Genomic DNA, 19,271 nt, shown 5'->3' on the forward strand with positions numbered 1-19,271 from the left:
TCTCTGGAGACATTCAAAACCCACCTGGACATGTTCCTGTGCGACCCCATCTAGGTGTTCCTGCTCCAGCAAGGGGATTGGACTAGATGATCTTTTGAGGTCCCTTCCAATCCCAAACATACTGTGATACTGTGATACTTTGACTTTTGCTTTTTGCAATTGTTCTATAATCTTATTATTTTTTCCAAGATCAGTGAGGGTAGATTTGCCAGAGGGACTTGTCCTTCATTCTTCTCTCTCTGATTATATCCAGCCTATGTATATTGACCCTTGTATGGTAAAGAACATGAGCACTGGTGACTCCTTCTCCACTTGTCTCCGCCAACATATGTATTTTGGCTACATCATGCTCTGTAGTTTTAGGAAATGTCAAGCAGGAAAAGTAGTCTATTTTCTTAGAGAATGACACTTTTCTAGTGATAGTTCCAAAAAGTTTCAAAAATATCAAAATATCATCCTTTTGAAGATTTTTAACTGATTCATTGGTAACTTCAGCCAAGGGGGAAGAAAAAAAAAATCTTTCTTCTATTTGAGTCTTTCTGGTTTCTATTTCTTAAGTTGTTATTCCTATCCTTCCCTCATCTGAAGATTTGCATGTCAATGCTGGTTACACTACTTTTCCCCTTCTTTTACTCTTTCCTTTTAAAATACAGCCCTTTAGACTCATTTATCTCTTTGTAAGCAGGTAGAAAGCAAGTCAAGAAAAACAATAAATGCAATTAATTGGAAAACGTCCAACAAACACACACAATAACTTTTCAACATGGTCAAACAATTCTATGACCAGGAACTTTGTTGTACTCAGAAGTGACAACTTTAAAACCAAGCTCAGAAATTGAAACATTTCATTTTGTCCCCAGCCATTTCTCTACCTCTGTTGTGAGTGTAATGGATGTCTTTTGGACAAACAGGCCATGATTGAATGAAGTACCTGTAAAGCAAATAGAGTGAACAGTTGTAACTTGAGCTGAATGGCTAGAGATCCCCAGAAAAGGAAATTAATATCCTGTGCAGAGAGAAAAAGGTAAGCAACACACATTCACTAAAACCTAGTCATGTTTTCCAGATGTGCCAGACTGTGCAAGGATTTGTGCTGCAATAAAAATTGAGACGTTTACATTATAATTAGCAGATAAGAAACATAGCTCTCACCAGCAATCCTCTTGACACCATCCCAGTTATTTCTGGCACAGTAATATATTCATGGATTACAAAAATAATTTCAATTACATCCCCATGTAGTGGATGTAGGATCTGTGAGATGACATTGCATTGTTTTGTCTGATTTTGGACATACCTGGTTCTGAATGAGGGAGAACAATTAAGGAAGGAAAGAAGTAATTAGACATGATTAAATTAATAATGAAAACTGAGATCACGTCATTGTTGGAAGATATCTGGTGGGATGAGGAATTAAGAAAACTGGATATTGACTGGTCAGTTCCTTGCTCATTTTGTTAGACTAACTGATCTACCAAGAGTTCCTCATGCCCAAATACAGTGTGGTCCTTCCAGTCAAGTGAGAGTAAAAACCAGTGGATGAATCCAGTGAAGGAACGCTTGGAAATAACAATTCTCCTCTGCAGCTCAGAGCAAATAAAGGATTTTCAAGGTACCAGGCAGAGGAAGGTGGGCAAGACAGGCTTCATATGGGATTAAACACAGGCAAAGGACAAATCCCAGAAGCAGCAAAACAGCCAAAGTTTTGCAGCCCTTTTGCTCAGGGCAGAGCTATGGAGAACCACTTGACCAGCTATTGAGAGAGGAGCAAATATCTGTGAAACTCTGTCTATTGCTGGAAAGTGCAATTCCCCAGCAGCATCCCCTCCTTCAGCCCCCCGATTGCTCTGAAAGCAGAGGAAAAATTCTCCCACTTTTCTGGAGCTCAGGTGACACTTTTTTATTCCAGATGACCCTTCTTTCTGAACCCCCTTTATCCACGATGTGAGCAAACCTGGTTTGATCTCTACTGCTCTTCTTGAGAAGAAGAAATATTTGCGCTTCTAAGAATGCTCTAGCTGCCTCCAAGGGTTCAGTTTTCTGGTTGTTCCTTGGTATAGATTGAGAACTGGAATCCTTTCTTCAGTCTTTGTGCAGTTTGATGTATGACCCTGAGGCAACTTCTCCAGTGCTTCACTGTAACAAAAATTGGAAAAGGCTACTGTGAACTTTTGTGTGTGTGTATGTGTGCACTGGAACTTTCAGGGAAAAAGTTTTTGACAAATCCTAAATTGAGACACTGAACTTTCGATGTTGGGTTACTGGAAATGCCTGCAAGAGAAGGTGGCAATTTTGACTTCATTGCAAGCAGAAGGAAGTCTTTATGAAATAATTGCATTTGAACATGAAAATACTTGCTGTATATCAGAGTGATGTTACAGATGAACATAAGAACAAATGCTCCAGGGAAGACCAAAAGCTCAGTTTACTCCAGCTCATCGTCCCCTGCAGTGAGCAACAGCAGATGCTTCAAGAAAAGTGAAAGAGCTGATGCCTCATGTCTCTAACTCTCCCAGCCTCCAGCAATCTGCCCCCTATATACTTTCCAAGCCAGAGATGATGTCTCTTTGAAAGCCTTTGACAAAGTTTTTTGATTGTTTGTTTGCTTGCTTGTTTGTTTTTTATTTCATGGCATTGTGGATTTGCTGGAGGAACAATTGAACCTACATGATGCAGTCTGTCAGATGAAAGCAGTCATTCCCCAGCCATGACTCTTGGGCAAAACATTGCCCATAAAACTTGTGAGCATTAGACAGCCTGTAAATAGAAGAAATGCAGTTGTTTAGACCCATATCGAAAATGATGGGAGTTTGTCACCAATATGTAACAAGCCGAATGAACACTGGCCATGGGGGAAAGATAAGTCCACAAAAATAGCTGATTCTAGTGGCTCTGTTGACTCTCAAAATCTATAAAAATGGCAAACATTTCTTTGGGAGGGAAAAAGGTCTCTGACAGTCCCCATTACCACCCTGAATTTGAAGAGTATACAAGAGACACAAGTTACACATTTTTTCAGAGGTGAGACCTAGAGCTATTTGAAACTTGCTGTTTGACTGATTAAAACCAAGTGATTTCAAATTTCTGGTTTTCATCAAACCTGTTTGAGCTCTCTCAGTACATAACCTCTCTAACTGACTGAACAGTGGCACACTATGTTCTGTTTCTACACAATTATTTATATTCTCCTAATGAAACAAACAAAAAAAAAATTAAACCAGAGAAAGAGAGATGTGGAGCCTGGGCAGCCCAGTAACCTGTTGAAACATGCCAGATGTTTCAAATTTTTCACACTCCTGATGTTTGTCCTGATATAGATTGGGCCCAATGTTGTTAATTTTCAATAAGAACATTTTGTTTATTAGGAACATGCAGTGAATTATAAGAAGTCAACTGACAGTGGCTGAGAAATTCCAGCCCTGTGGATGATCTACTTTCATAGCTCAAAAAACTGTTGAGCTGGGTTCAGTATGAACATCCTCCAAGCAACTCCTTGGTCAAGACTGAGAAGTCTCCAAATAAAAATTTGATACCTACTGGATTTTCAGGACTCAGTTTCTTCATGGCTCTCAAATGAAGTCTGTAAAGATGGGTTTGTTACTTCATTTAGCCTTAAAATCTGTGGACTGCTAACTACATGTCTGGCAAATCAGGTGCTGTGGTGAAGTTTTCTGACTGCTGCCATATGCCTACACAATAAAATGTCCATGACATTACATGTCCATGTAATGAGATCCTGGGAAAAACAGGTAGATGCTCTGACTGTGTGGGTCAGTCACCCAAAAAATGTCTGCAATTCATACCAATGAATCTAAGACACAGGTCTACATAAAATGTTATCAACATATGCAACAGTATTTAAAGGCTGTACATAGCTATACACCTTCTCTGGGGGTTTACAAAGATATTGTTAGAAACTACTAGATGATAGAAAAGTAGTTCTTAAGCTCTTTCATTATGTTGTTGTATATAGATATAAAAATAAAATTTGTGAGTGTAAATTCAGTCACAGCCTGTGAAAATCACAGTAGAAGGGATGCAGGACACTGCTTAGAAGCCATAGGTTTTGTCAATGTGTATTTCTGCTCTTATTCTCCACACAATTACAAGTAAAGATTACAATGAAATCAGAAGAACAGGAGGAAAAAATCTCCCGCTCCTAATCTCACCTCCAAACCTGCTGCTTGCAGGACTAAGAAGAAAAGACTCGATCTGCATCCTGCAGGTATTTTTAAAGGACATTCTGCACTGGATAGCCAGACTAGTTAGGTGTCATGCATTACCCAGCTTGATGATTGTAGAAGTTATAACCAGGTTCTGTGCTTCACTCTCAAAGTCTGGATGCAATCAAATATCGCTCAGGGACAACTGAAACTCAGGGTGTATCAAACACGGCATAACCAGTTGGTCAAAAGAGGGGATTGTCCTGCTGCATTCAGCATTGGTACTGATCGCCTTGACTATTGTAGATAGTTCTGGGCCCCACAATTTAAGAAGGATGTGAAAGTACCTGAAAGCATTCAGAGGAGGGCAACAAAGCTGATGAAGGGGATGAAAGGCATGTCCTAGAGGAGCGGCTGAGGACTTAGGGTTTGTCTAGTTTGGAGAAAAGGAGGCTCATTTCTCTCTGCAGCTTCCTGAGGAATGCACATGGAGAGGGAGGTGCCGAACCCTTCTCCCTGGAATCCAGTGGTAGGACATGCGTGATTGGTTCAAAGGTGCATCAGAAGAGGTTCAAACTATATATTAGGAAGCAATTATTTACTGAGAGGGTGGTTAAACACTGAACAGACTTCCTAGAGAGATGGTCAGTGCCTCCAGACTGTCAGTGTTTTGGAGGCATTTAGACAATGCCTATAATAATATGCTTTAACTTTTGGTCAGCCCTGAAGTGGTCAGGCAGTTGGACTAGATGATCATTGTAGGTCCCATCCAATTGAAAATATTCTATTCTATTCTATTCTATTCTATTCTATTCTATTCTATTCTATTCTATTCTATTCTATTCTATTCATGCTACACTATGTTATTTTCAAAGGATCTGTAAGGACTAAAGTATAAAGTACCTGATCACCTCCAGGACACAACAAATAGATAACATACCTTGTGATACTAGGTTGGGACTGGCAGTTGTTTGACACATTCATGTAGAAGGTAAAAGCTATGTTTTACTGGTTGCATGAACTTCCAATCCCGTCCTTGAAATTCATCTTCCTTTTTTTTTGATGATGGTCTGTCTGTAACCACATCCAAGAACAATAAAAATTTGAGGGTGAAATGGAGCAATTTGGTATTTATCCTCCATGGACCACTCTTGGAATACGGAGGACCTTAAAAACAATAAATGTATGTAACCTGGACACAGAAGAAGAGGAAAAAAACAGCTGAATACAATTAATGCTGACCTCTCTGAGCTGAGATTTGCATAGAAATATCTCGCAAGAGGCTGTGGAAGGAAACCAGCAGTAGAGTATGCGTATAAACCAGTGCAAGTGACTAGAATTTAGGAAAAAAAAAATTATGCAGATTACATTTTGAGCTAATCAGTTAGCAAAATGGATATGGAGGTTGTCCAGTTCTGCTGTTGCCTCCTCCCACCACACAGAATGAAATACCAGGAGCCTAGACTAGTGAAATCACAGCACAGATGCTTGTCTGTAGGGCAAACTGCAAAGAGGTGATGCTCCCTTTGAAACACAACCAGAAAAAAAAAAAAAAAAAAGGAAGTTTACCTGGAGTGTGGTTTTACTCAGGGAATACATAAAAGCATCAAAAGACTCTGCTTATCTCACCCAGGCCACTAAATGGGGAATACTAGAGGAGTTTCAACCATTTTGAGTTCAGCAGTCCACCAGGAAGCATTGATTAGTGTAAACTACGTCTCCTGACAAGCTCGTTCAGTTCCAAGTCAAACAAGAATGAGTTTATGAAGCTGTCTGCTCCACTTAGACTGCCCAAAATAGTCCTGCAGGGTTTCTCTGAAGGAAATGAAAGGTCTGCCGTAATAACTAATGCATCTTTCTGACAGAGAAGAAATAAAAAGTAGCTCTGGATTTACCATGTGAATTCTACTGAAACCAAGAACTGAATTTGAAGCTGCCTAGAAGAAGCCAGCCGGGGAAGTTAGTCTAACCCAATCCATCCATGGGCTGGGGAAATAATACATCCTCCTTATGAAGAGAACATCCACAACCCTTCTTTCTAAGTTGGATGGGATATTGGTAGATTGTAAGACTAAAACCAGATGCTTATGGGAATACCTGAGAGCTTCAGATGCCACCAAGACTGGTGATTCCCTCCATCTGAGGCTTCATGCCCTGATGCCCTGCAGCCAAACATTGTCATAGTGATAGAGCAGCTGAACACATCACCCATTTCAGAAACCCATGAGGAAATTAGGTACCAAGCTCTCCTTGATTTATATGCATATTGTCAGTCTCTTTGAGATGAAGGCACTATTTTACGATCAGTATTGGTCCATTCTAGCTAAATGCAACCTCAAGAGCAATGGTCTCTGACTTGCAAAAATACAAAACCAAAACCAAATCCTGAAACAACCTTAAAACCAACTCAAAGCAAAAGAAAACAACAATAAAAAATTGGTTTTATTATGGGGGCAGTTGTTTGCTTTCTTTCCTATGATTGTGGTCTTCTATTTCTTTTCCTCTCATTCATCATCTCCTTTCACCTTCGTTTTCTTTTAATATTCCAGAGCAGGAACAGGTAAATGGTCACACTATAATTGAATAATTCCTTCACAGCTCTCATTCTGACTCAGTTAAGAGAAAAGCTCTAAAATGCTTGCAGATATTTCAGTCAGCCATGAAATTTCAACCAAATTCCCAAAGGCTGAAAGGAATTAAGTGTGAGGAATAGAGATTTGTAACTCTTATAATTTGATCTGAATATATGAAAGTGATAGTCCTACTTATATACCCTAATGGTGAAAAGCACTTGGGGACAGAGGTCTCAGCAATAGACACTTGTATGGTGGCCAGTTTTTGTGTCTGCCCTCTGCAAAAAGTGTGCTTCGCTTAAACAATTTTGCTACCTCCAGAAAGTGTGGCAACAATGAAATTGAGAGAAAAATTCTCAAATGAAATTTGGGTCATAAATCTTTTGCCTGCCTCATCATCCTAGAACAGCCTCTTGAGACCTTTTCCCATCTGCATAAGAAAGTGGCCTTTCAGACAGATACCTTCACAGTTCCATCCTTACTACAACAAATATGTTCATATTTGAAGAGCAAATATGCACATGACATGACAAATAAGTTTGGACATACCTTTTCTAAGAAATTTAATCTTTGACTGTAAAAACTGTGGGGTGTCCCTCAGGTCACATGTCAAGAAAAAGAGCTGCTATATTCCTTCCTTTCTGTAGCAACAGGACTAACATTACCATCCCTTCCTTTCTTGAGCTGACATCTCCTTCTCCATTCCCCATAAGAATATCTCTCTTCTTCACATGACAGTTGACTCAATATAAAAATCACAGTCCTTGGTTTAAACTGGTTGTGTGTGATGTGATGTGATCATCTGCTTAAACACTTCTGCTGTCAATGCTGGCAACTCCTTGACTGTTTTTTCTTTGCTTTCCCTTCAGATTAAACAGAGTGAGTCATTTGCATTTTTGTGATGAGCAGCTTCCTACGGTCTGTAAATCTTTACGGCTTGCAATAATTGGACTCAATGATCTTAAGGGTCTTTTCCAACCTAAATAATTCTACAATTAATCATGTCCTACCTGACTGTCTGTGTCTCTCTTTATTTCATTTCTCTTCTTCCCAGTCAAACCTAGCCAGCATACCCTTGAAGGTAAAAAAAAAAAAAAATACAATACAGTTTGTAGTGTATCTACCAAAGCTGATAAGTATTCTTCATGGCTTCTGATGTTGTAAAATGGTCTCCAAGTTGTAATCAAGTCTTTTAAATTCACATAATTGCTTGGAGAAACTGAGGAAAGTGGGAGGGGCTGAAAATATTACAATTGACAAAGGAAACAACTGACAAATGGGCTTTTGCTCTGGTTTTATTATAGAGCAATTACAAGAAGTGGGATCTCTAGTACTGGCTTTAAGCATGATAACAGTGTGACAATTCATATACAGGATTTGACTTGCAAGTGCAATCAAAGGGAGTCTCACCTCAGTGATTTTCTCTGTTCTATCAGTGAGTCCTTGCTCTGTCAACCAAGCAGAAAGAACTCATCTCGCTTTTATTTGGTAAATGTTAAACTAAATCACCCAGATATTTTATTTTTGCTATGAAAGACTGGCAAACTGGGAAGCCTCAGCCTTCCTGTCTTTGGATTCTGTTTCTGCATCAGTTGCACATCCCTCACTGTGAACAGTAATATGCCTCCCTCAGATAGCTGCCATTCAATGTTCCTGGTGTGTACAACATGTGCAAATCAGCATGGTCTGACACAGGGGTCAACAGGCTTCCCTGAGTGACATGTCAGAATGTTTTGCTTTCATAAATTAGAGATGAGATGAGATTATATGCGCTGAAAAAAATGCAGCAGCAGAGGCCAATGAATGCAAAAAGCTAAGGATGCGGTGAGTCTACCGTTGGGGAAAACTCGCTTTTTTGCAAAGCAGTGTCTTCTGTTGAGCTTGACAGTCCACAGGAGCTGCTTCAGGGATCTCTTCAGATGCTGTGGCTGCCAGCACAACATTACTTGTGCTGTAGGTGGAAGTTACGCTTTATGAAGCTCTCCAGGGAGTGGTCTCTGTTTCCCGGAAAAATGATGTTGCCTTATTCATATACGTACTTCCTCTAGTATGGACTCTAGAGGCAGATATTCCTTTTCCTATGGCTGGGCTTCCTCAGCAAAGGAACTATTTGCTTTTTTTTCCAAATTTGGGATTCCTGGAAAAAAACAGAGAGCAAACAAGGGTACCCAAAAGTGTAATTTAACACCTAGATCACGACACTGGGATGTAGGTTTTCCCTCTAGGTCTGTGGCATGCATGACTTTCAGCAAGTCACACCACCTTCTTTGTGCAGCAAAAATGAAAGTAGGACAATACACTGAAAAGGGATTGCTTTCTGTGTTTGTCTACAAGCATACATGCTATATCCTTCTCTAGAGTAATTATTCCAATTCACAGAAATTCTGTCAGTAGAGGTCCAATGATCATGTCATGGTCAATGAGTACAAAAGTGATGGAACACCTACCACATGAATAAGGACTTCCTTATACACTGAGGTGCAAAAATATCAGCTTCTTCCATCCAGGTCATTTCTACTTTTTGAAATTTGGAAACGAAAAGGTTGGCTTTTCATTTCTGAATAGCAGACACACAAAGGCAGACCCATTAGTAAAATGCTGGAAGGCAATCCCATTGACCATAAACTAGAACTTATCAAAGGAGATGATAAAATAATTGAAGCCACACACTAAAAACAAATCAATAAACAAACAAGACCAACCAGAAAGAGCTCACATGTATGTTTGTTGTTTTGGGGTTTTTTTTGGTGTTAAGGATGGTTGTATGTAATGCATTTTTCACATTTCTGTGACTAGATTTGAGCAACAGAGAGTAAAAGATGAATGTAGGTTGATTTTGGAGAAGGATTAACACAGTGAATCAATTATTGAAGAATCTCTTATAATAGTAGTGAGTGCTCTATCCATCCTCAGATTTCAGAAGTGCTCAGTGTATATAAGAAAAAACAGCATTTTAAGAAACTCACAATGGAATTTTAAACTGTGGTGCCCTGGATCTATCACTTAATCTTGCAGTTCAGATCCCTGTTGCATATCTCCATCGAATCCTTGAATAACTTCTGTTAATAAGATAATATTCTCCTATTATATTCTGTGATTCACTTTTTACCCCTGCAAGAAGCATCAGTGAACTACATTTCTTCTTGTCTTTAACTGGTTTGAACCACACTTCAAAGTAAGGTCAGGTACAGCCATCTTATTATCTCTCCTTGGTTCCAGAGTAATTCAATCTTATACTTCAGTCTGTGTTTAACAACATATCACAGATCAGCTTGGAAATGTAAAACAGGATGTCCTTCTACTATAACAATTATTCTTTTAGCATTAATTGGTAGGGACACTTAAGGTGTTAAACTGGAAGGCAGATCCAATATGAATCTTGATCACAAAGCACAGGAATGTGAAGCTGCTAATTTCTCATAGCATCCAAACTCAACACCACACACACATTAGACTGATGATGTCTACAGTCTACAGAAGATCCACATAAAATCCAGGAGCCAGTGTCTTCAGCAATATGGTAATGAAACATCCAAATATACTAAGATTATACTAGTCTGGCTATAAGGGCAAAAGAGTATTAGTTAATTACTTTACAGAGAAATAATCCCATTAAAGAGATTTACAAAATGCTGTTAATGTATTTTATGGTAGAGACAAGAATTTCTACTTTATGCATTCCAGACCCAGGAGGATCATAAAGCTGTCTGTCTTACTTCTTCCAGGAAGTCCTTTTTTTAGCAGTATTTTATGACAGACTTTATTGCCTTGCATATGTTCCTTGATATTTACCTGATCTGCTTCTGTATAAGTCAGTGTTCTTCATGGCAATTTTCTTGGGAGAGTCTTTCACTCTACTTTACATTCTTTTTCTCTCCCTGTATTTTCCTGTAAAGAAGATTGCATAACAATCCTCTATTTAGTACTACTCATTCTCCAAAGAAGCACATATTTTGATAAAAAGTGTACCACACAGATGTTGACAAGCAGATTTCTCAGAATCTATCCTGTGCATGACTGAACACAATTGGCAATCATCAAGCAGTGGTATTTGTCTATTCTTACTGATACTGAAATATCTCTTTCTAGTATCAACAGCCTCTCTTCATCAAGTCTAACTGTGCCTCTGATCATTTTTAAACTCATTGTGATTAAGCGAGACTCAAATGGAGCTTGAAGGGGCAGCAGCACCATGGTGAACATATGCACTGAAAGTGCTTTAACATACTGATATCTCAGTGTTACCTGCATTGTATCTGTTGCCAGAAATCCAGCCCAGACTCTACATTTATTCATGAGCTTGGCCTGTCCACATTTGGCTTCTGGTTAGGTAATATTGTGTCTGCTTTCCGTATAAATCACAGAATATCTTCTTTTCAAGAAAAATCAGGAAAAAAAAGTAGTAGCATATCAAGAGTAGGAAAGTGAGACCTGGATACGGTCAAAACATCTGTGTCTGGACATCAAAGTCCAGTCTTTGCCATGCCTCTAGACACCACTGTTTTCACATAATTACAGATAATCTTTTCAGGAATAGAAATATGCACAGGTAAACAGGAAATACTTCTGCAGAGACTTCAGCCAAACCACTGCAAATGTCTATTGGAAGAAACATCCCAAATTCACTTCAGTGAAGACTTTCACTAATATTTGAAGATATTTATTGCTTGCTTGAGTTTCAGACCTGAAGCATGAAAGCAAAGATTGAGTATGACATTGCTTTAGCCCTGACAGGTCACTTCAGAAGTGACCCCTCTGTCACATTGAGATTCCTGATGCAGATCCCACTGAAATCAATGGAGACCTTTCCATCCAATTAACTATAGTTTGTGGCAGACTCAGAGGTCTTTGTTACAGACAGGTCAGCACTTGGCAATAGTGCTAATATACCAGGGCTAGCAGCCAAGGATTCCTGGTTTTGCTGATGTTGTATTGAAACCTTTTTCCTGATATAGTCAATGTATTCCTTGCTCAGTGATTTTCTAAGCCCCAGTGTATGGACAGAACATCTATAATAGCGTGCAGATGCTCCTCTACGTTACCACCTAAATTTAAAGGTTCATCTGTATGCCGTGGCCTTCACTGGATACATGAGAAGCATGAAAGTTCTTGTGCTTTTTAATGTGGTAGAAATTATGCTAATAGTTCTGGGAGGCTTGTCCATGACAGGATCTTCTTCCACAATGCCTGTGTAGGTTCAAATGGATATGAGTGCCCAAGCAGCTATTAGAAGATGCTGGCATTCGCTGTTAGCAAGCTTTGTTCTCAAACAGAGCTGCATGAACAGCTTCTGCCTGTTTGTTTTCTTCTGTCCAGAAAACTGAGGCTGGTGTCATAGATGACTGCAGTTTGTTTCAAAATCTGTTTAGACCCCAGTCACACCTGATGCCCTCATCTTACTTGTTTCTCTTGATCAGGTGGTGTCTTCCAGGTCACATCTAAAATACAAAGCTCATTAGCCTTGCACAGACCTGATGTGATCTGAGAGGCGGTGTAGTACTGGATGTTGCATAGCTGTTTTAGTACCTAAAAGGGGCTTACAAGAAAGATGGGGATAAAGTAGTAGTAGAAGTAGTAGTAGTAGTAGTCGTAGTAGTAGTAGTAGTAGTAGTAGTGGTAGTAGTAGTAGTAGTAGTTGTTGTTGTTGCTGTTGTTGTTGTTGTTGTTGCGGTTGTTGTTGCTTTATCACTGGTAGTGATAGGACAAGAAGCAATGACTTATACCTAAAAAGAGTAGATTTAGACTAGATATAAGGAAGAAATTTTTGCAATGAGGATGGTAAAACACTGGCCCATGTTGCCCAGAGAGGTGGTGGATGCCCCATCCCTGGAGACCTCCCAGGCCAGGCTGGACAGGGCTCTGAGCAACCTGATCTGGGTGAAGATGTCCCTGCTGATGGCAGGGGTGGCACTGGATGAGCTTTGAAGGTCCCTTCCAACCCAAACTTTTATATGATTTTATGATTATGTGTTCTTGGGACATGTAAAGCAACCTTCCTGCCATAGTGTTTTATTTTTACACTGATTCAAAAATGTATTTGCTGTTCTTAAAACTCAGGACAAATTTTGTCTCTGGGAAAACTCTCAGTACTCTTGGGACCTCGCTACACTGATGAGTTTTATTGAACTCAGTGTAGTTTCACCCTTCTCTGCAACTCTACAGAGCATCTGTAAAAAGAAGATATAGATGAAATGATCAACCAACAAAAGAATCTTTGTTTGGGGTTGACATCAATGACTTGGCTGAGACCAGTTGTTCTCTGGCATGTCCTCCTATCTACCTGAGCAGTCATTTCTTTTGACTCACCTTGGACTTGGGCAATTGAAGCACTCCTACATATATTTAGTAGCAAGACTCTATCCAGCTATTTCTATTTAAGTATGAGTTCGACTGAATGACCTTAATAGAAAACTGCCAACAAAAGCACAAAAAAGTTTAATTGAATTAAGTCTAAATAATATGATCTTGAAGTTTTAACACACGCTTATCTATTGACATTGTCTCGCAGTTAGAATAAAAGAACAAAGTCCTTGTTCTGCTCTTCTGCAAAGCAGGCAAATTTATAATATACAGCAAAAGGAATCTGAAAGGTAAAGTCTTCATATATTTTATCCAATATTAGAAAGTGAACATTAAAGGTACTGCTACTGAAGTGTGGAAACAATCATATTTCAGTGAGTTTGGTGCCCAGCAAGGTAGCAGCACAGAGGGCACATGTTCTTTATTTCATATATGACAGAGACAAATGCTGTAATGATATCCCGTGGGCACATTTTGTTGGTCTCAGCAGAGGTCTGACACACATTTAGCATTTTCTTCCTTTACACAGGAGCGAGAAATAGTTGCAAAGTGATCTGGGATTTTTTTGAAGGCTATGGGAAGTGGAAGACAAGAACAAAAGACACCCTTTAATATTGTAGGAACTCCAAATGTCCTCCTCATTCAGACAGGGCATTACATGATGTATGTATGTTATAGCCTTCCTGAACCATTCTGAGTTTTACGTATGTCAATCTTCAATATACTCTTCAACTGTATAGGTCTTTCTAGTCTTTTCCATGAGAGATGTGTGTCCCTGTTTTTACTGCTATATGTTTTTAAGACTTCAGAGAAGTTAAATGAGGATGGACTGTTCACCATCTCTTCTGGAAGAACTAGGTGAATAAACAAAATTATTTGAAACCAGATTCAAAACAAACAAAATTACATGATTCTTAAAAGAAGCTGTTATTGTGGTTTAACCTCAGGCAGCAGCTCATCCCCACACAGCCACTCACTCACTCCCCATCAGTGGGCTGAAGAAGAGGCAAAAGAGCAAAAGGGCAAAAGTACGAAAACCCTTAACTTAAGATGAAGACACTTTAATAGGTAAAGCAAAAGCTGCACACACAGGCAAAGCAAAATAAGAAATTCACTTACCTCTTCCCATTAGCAGGCAGAGGTTTAGCCATCTCCAGGAAAGCAGGGGCCCATCATGTGTAGCAGTTAATTGGGAAGACGAATTACATTACTTTGAACACCTCCCCTTCCTCCTTCTCCCAGATTTTATTGCTGAGCACGACATCATAAAGGATGGAATATCTCTTTAGCCAGCTGGGGTCAGGTGTCCCAGTGGTGTCACCTCCCACCTCCTTGAGCATCCCCAGACTGGCAGAAAAGGCTTTGACAATCTATAAGCACTGTTCAGCAACGACTAAAATATCGGTGAGTTATCAAAACTGTTTTAATCATAAATCAAAAACATAACAAAATGCAAGCTATTGTGAAGAAAATTAACTCTGTCCCTGCCAAAATTAATACAGCTGTAGATCTGAAGATTTTCTTCGAGGCATTTTAAGCTTGCAAGATGTCAGTTTGGGTTCAATCCATCCTTTGAGGCTGTATGGGCACTCAGAAAACATTCCTGGTGCAGATTAATAAACAGACAAGAAAAAAAATGCTCAGGTCTGGAGCTGAAAATGGTTGGAAGATGGAAGAAAAGTGAGTATGTATCATCTCGCCTGTTCTGTTCCTACCGTTTCTCAGACACCCAGATTTGACCAACGTGACAGGTTACTGTGCTTGGTCTGAACCAGGTCCTCTGCCCTTACGTTCTCATGACTCCAACCCAAGCTGACAGAAACATACTTATTTGAATACTGTTGCTCTGATGAGGTAGTTGAAATTTAGACTTTTTTGATTATTATTTTCAGTAACAATTGCTGGGGGCTGCTTTTTCTTAATACACGTTTTCCTCTATGACATTGATTTGGAGATGAGGAAATTGGAAATCAAATAATAAAAGTTAACATCAAGGGATTATTACAGTCCTTATAAGGACTTCGGGGAAATTATTATGCAAACATGGTACTCTGAAAAAGTGTTAAAAATACTTCAGATTATTTTCTCTGGATGATGAGAAGAAATGATATTAGAGGAATAGATAGATATATAATGACATTATAGAGAGATTAATAATTTTTTTTTTAATTCCTCATGGAGCTGCTACATTCCCAACTTCTGCTTTTTGCTCTTTCTGTTTCATTTAAGATCTCAGACTTCACTGATAATGGAAAAATTAATCAACTTTTATTAGACAATGGGGATCTCAGCTATCAGAACAGAGTCTGCTTACTCTCTGTCTGTAATTTTGACCCTTAGCTTTGCATGTTTTTTGCCTTCTGTCCTTGTCTACAATCAGTTTTCTTTACTTGCCTGTTTTCTCATCTATGGCTCGAGTAGTCATCTGTAACAGTCTCTGATAATACCTGGCTACCAGGCTAAAACCATTTGCAACAGCTGATGGGTGTGACAACAAATTGCAAAGGGCAATCCCTGGTTTCAGCTGTAATCCTGGACTCCTTCATCTCCTACCTTCGTTTTCACTCCACAAAAACTGGCTGGAGGAGGACAGAGCTCTTCTTCCCCCATTGAGGATTTACGAAGGATGGAACACACAACAGGGAAACCAGCTGACCAGAGAGATTCCCTTCATATTGATTTTCTAGTGGTATAATATCAGAAATAAAAATAAAGTACAAATTTCCTCACATTCAGGTCACAGCAGGACAAATCTCAAGTAGATGTATTAGACCTATTCCCTAGCCAGTACTGTCTTACCTGCATGAAATGGAGGAGAAATTAAAGCCAAAGTCAAAACTCATACTGATTAGAAGAAACCTCAAGGCATAGCCATTAGACTCAAATCTGCAATGCAGTATGAGTGGTTTTACTGAGTTGGTTCAGTCAGGTATAATTCTTTAGCCTTATGGAATTCTCTGTCTCAGCAGATGCTACTGCTGAACTAATTTTCCTTACGTGTAACCTTTGTTCTATTTCTCTCCATGCATTCTGGCTGAGCTCACCTCCCTGGCCCACCTCCTAAAGCTTCCAGCTTGAGAGGAGGAGATTAATGTGCACCCTTCCGCATCTATATGTGCACATCTTTCCCATGACCAGGCATCACAGACAATTGCTTTCATGAGCAAACAATGTCCGCCTTTAATCAATTTCCACCAAATTAATTTCTACAAGTGTTGCGTTATTACTAAGGAGGGAGACGAACAAAGGGAATTAAGACAGACAGAAAACCCCAGGACACCGGTGCCTTTCTCCGAGAGGCAAACATAATTAATTGTAGTGGTTTAATTTCTGCACCTTCTGCTTGCTCCTGTGTCAAAGCCCAGGTGCCTTAACTGGCATGGTAATTAGTTGTGTGTTAGCAAATGGAGACACCACAGTTGTTGAAGGCATAAAATTGCAAACATAAAATGCTGCTGCCCTGGGCCAGTTGACAATTATCTACCATATTTAAGCAGATCTATCAGGAATACAGAGATACGAAGAGAATAAATGTCACAGGGTCAAGGACTCACTTGTTCCTTTGGGTTCATGTCATAACTCATTAACCATGACCTGATGTCGTCTCAAAACAACATGAAGTGGACTTACCCATCACTGACCTGTCACTGATTTAACTTATGACTGTTTCCTAAATCCATGTAGACCGTGTGGGAAAGGAGGGAGCATGACCAGTGTGTGTATATAAGTAGATTTTTTTGTTTTTTAATTATACTCTGTAGTCTATTCTGGTTGACAGATTAACCTAAGTTCTTATTGGATCCTTTTCAGTATGTAGCAGATATGAAAAAGGGAAAGGCATTTCTTTAATTCTCTTTATCCTCACCATAACCTCACAAGTTGGAGAAATATCACTTTTGTTAGCAGCTGGGGGACTGGGACAGCAAGCTTTTCAGGGTTTTTTGACACTGCCCACAAAGATTTTCTGGCAAGGCAATGAACTGAATCTGTTTCCTCTTGATAGCCTCTGAAATATGAAACCATCGATCCTCTCTCACACTGAAGGAGCCATTCACAACATCATCCTTTCCTAATCACAGGCAACTAAAACAAAAACATTGTTTAGGCTTTAATTCAAGAGGACTGTACTTGGGCACCTGCTAGAATGTTAAAATACGTTTTCCTAAAGTATGTGTTTAATTAGAAAAGCTGGGCTGGCATATGTGGTATGAAAAGTTTCCAAGTTTATGGGGTAGAGTAAAATAAATTGAGAATCTTATTCACACTTTTTAATATCTCTGCTTTTCATGCAACCCACTAATCATTCTTCAAATAAAAATATAATTGAAAAAAACTAACTTCTTTCTATTTTCATACTGATGACAGAGTAAAAGCCGCATAAGTTTTAAGGCACCCTGTACTGAGATCTTACAGGCTTTTTCATGGTGAACTCTCCCATCTGTATGGAAATGAAAACTTTAAATTCATTTTGTTTTCACAATGGGAAAAAGTCAGTCTCGTGGCATTGAGGCTTTATGAGGTATGCAAAAATTTACTAGCTGAAAGCAAAACTGGAGTGATATTATATACGTTCCAAGGATAAAACTTCCCTTCAGAAATGAGCAGCTCAACCCTTTGAAAATCCAAGCAAAGGCAGGAGGTATATGGAAATCTAACACTGTAGTAAAAAATGAAGAAAATGCTAGTGCCATCTAATGGCATGAAAATATAAACATGAAAAAGAAGCTGGATTCTTCTGCATATATCCAAACAAACACAGAGGAGAACGTTTGTTTTAATCACATCAAGTTAAGATATTTGTAAATATGCAGTTTTATGTTTAGTCTTTATAATGATGTTGTATTTTGGGTAAATATGTTGACTTTAAAATTAATCACCGTTGTAATCAAGCTGCAGCAAAAGATGGGTTTTTGAATGTAATGGGAATTAAGAGTCATTGCTGAGTGGATAAATGCTAGCGTACTGTCTAATGCTCTTAAACAGGTTTGCAATGTCATCACAGACTGTATCCAGGCTAGTGAGCAGGTTTAAATTTCCCATGGAATATAAGGCAGAGGAATCTTTAATTCCTGGATTTTTCCTGTTTTATCTGATCAGCTACAACTGGAAAATACTTCAATGCCTGTAACTGGACTGAAGCAAAGAGGGATTTCCATTCATAGAGAGCCAGTAGATGGCAACCAGCCAAGATGGGCATCTGACATTGAAATTCGAAGTGAATATCTCGTTTTAGTATCAGGGAGGCTAGATTATCAACAAATGATATTCAGATTTTCAAATTCAAATTAGTCTCTCTGCCTGCATTTCCTCTTTGTTAACAGTGTAAATCGGACTCCAGGCATTTGGGTCATCATTTGGCAACCCAAGGCCTTCCAAAGCTGGCAGGAAGGACCTTATTTAGGGTGTGGGACTGTTGAGCTTTCTGCTTTTGGGACACCAACACACAGACCCGCACTCATAACCCACCTCAAGATGATAATGGGATGCAAGGCAATAACTGAATGGTGCATGTTACACTGAGGTCAAGCTTGCTAAAGGTAGGAATACTTTCCCCACAGGTGAACAGTGTGTCTCTGGAGAGCAAGAGAATGGGTACAGAGAGGTATTCCTCAAGTTCGCCTCTTTCATTATACTACAAAAAACAATACAACCAGACAGCCTGAAGAAACTAAAACCTGAGAGATCTCTTTGGCACTAACACCTGTAATGTGTATCCATGGTGGGATTTCTCTGCAACCACTAAGTTATTGCAGGAATTGTCATATTGGCAAATGCTTATTTTCTGCAGAAAATCCTTTAGTTTTAGACAAGGAACTTAATCTCAATTATTGTGTGGATTAATAATTAAAAGTTAAAGCCCGAATGGACTTTGAGACATAGCTTGGAAGTCATCAGTTAATTCTATACAGAGTCACTATCTTTTGCAGGAGACAACACTTATTTTTTAAGAGAGGCTTAGACTGCAAAATTCTGAGCAATGCTGAATATCTTTTCCCTACATAGGTTTTTCTATTGAATAGCTACCTTCATAGTTAGAAATACAAAACTGATCTGTAGACCACACATATCCAGCTTCAATATCCATATGTTTAATCCTTTTGCATTCTATACTAGATGCAAAGTATTTAATCTTTATTGGTTTGCACACATTTTCATTATATTCTTTTTTTTTCTTATACATATTCAGAGCTCCTTATTATATACTAAATGTCATATAAAGTTGATCTTCTGGGTC

Source organism: Columba livia, chromosome 2 (genome assembly GCF_036013475.1).
Source record: "Columba livia isolate bColLiv1 breed racing homer chromosome 2, bColLiv1.pat.W.v2, whole genome shotgun sequence".
NCBI lineage: Eukaryota > Metazoa > Chordata > Aves > Columbiformes > Columbidae > Columba > Columba livia.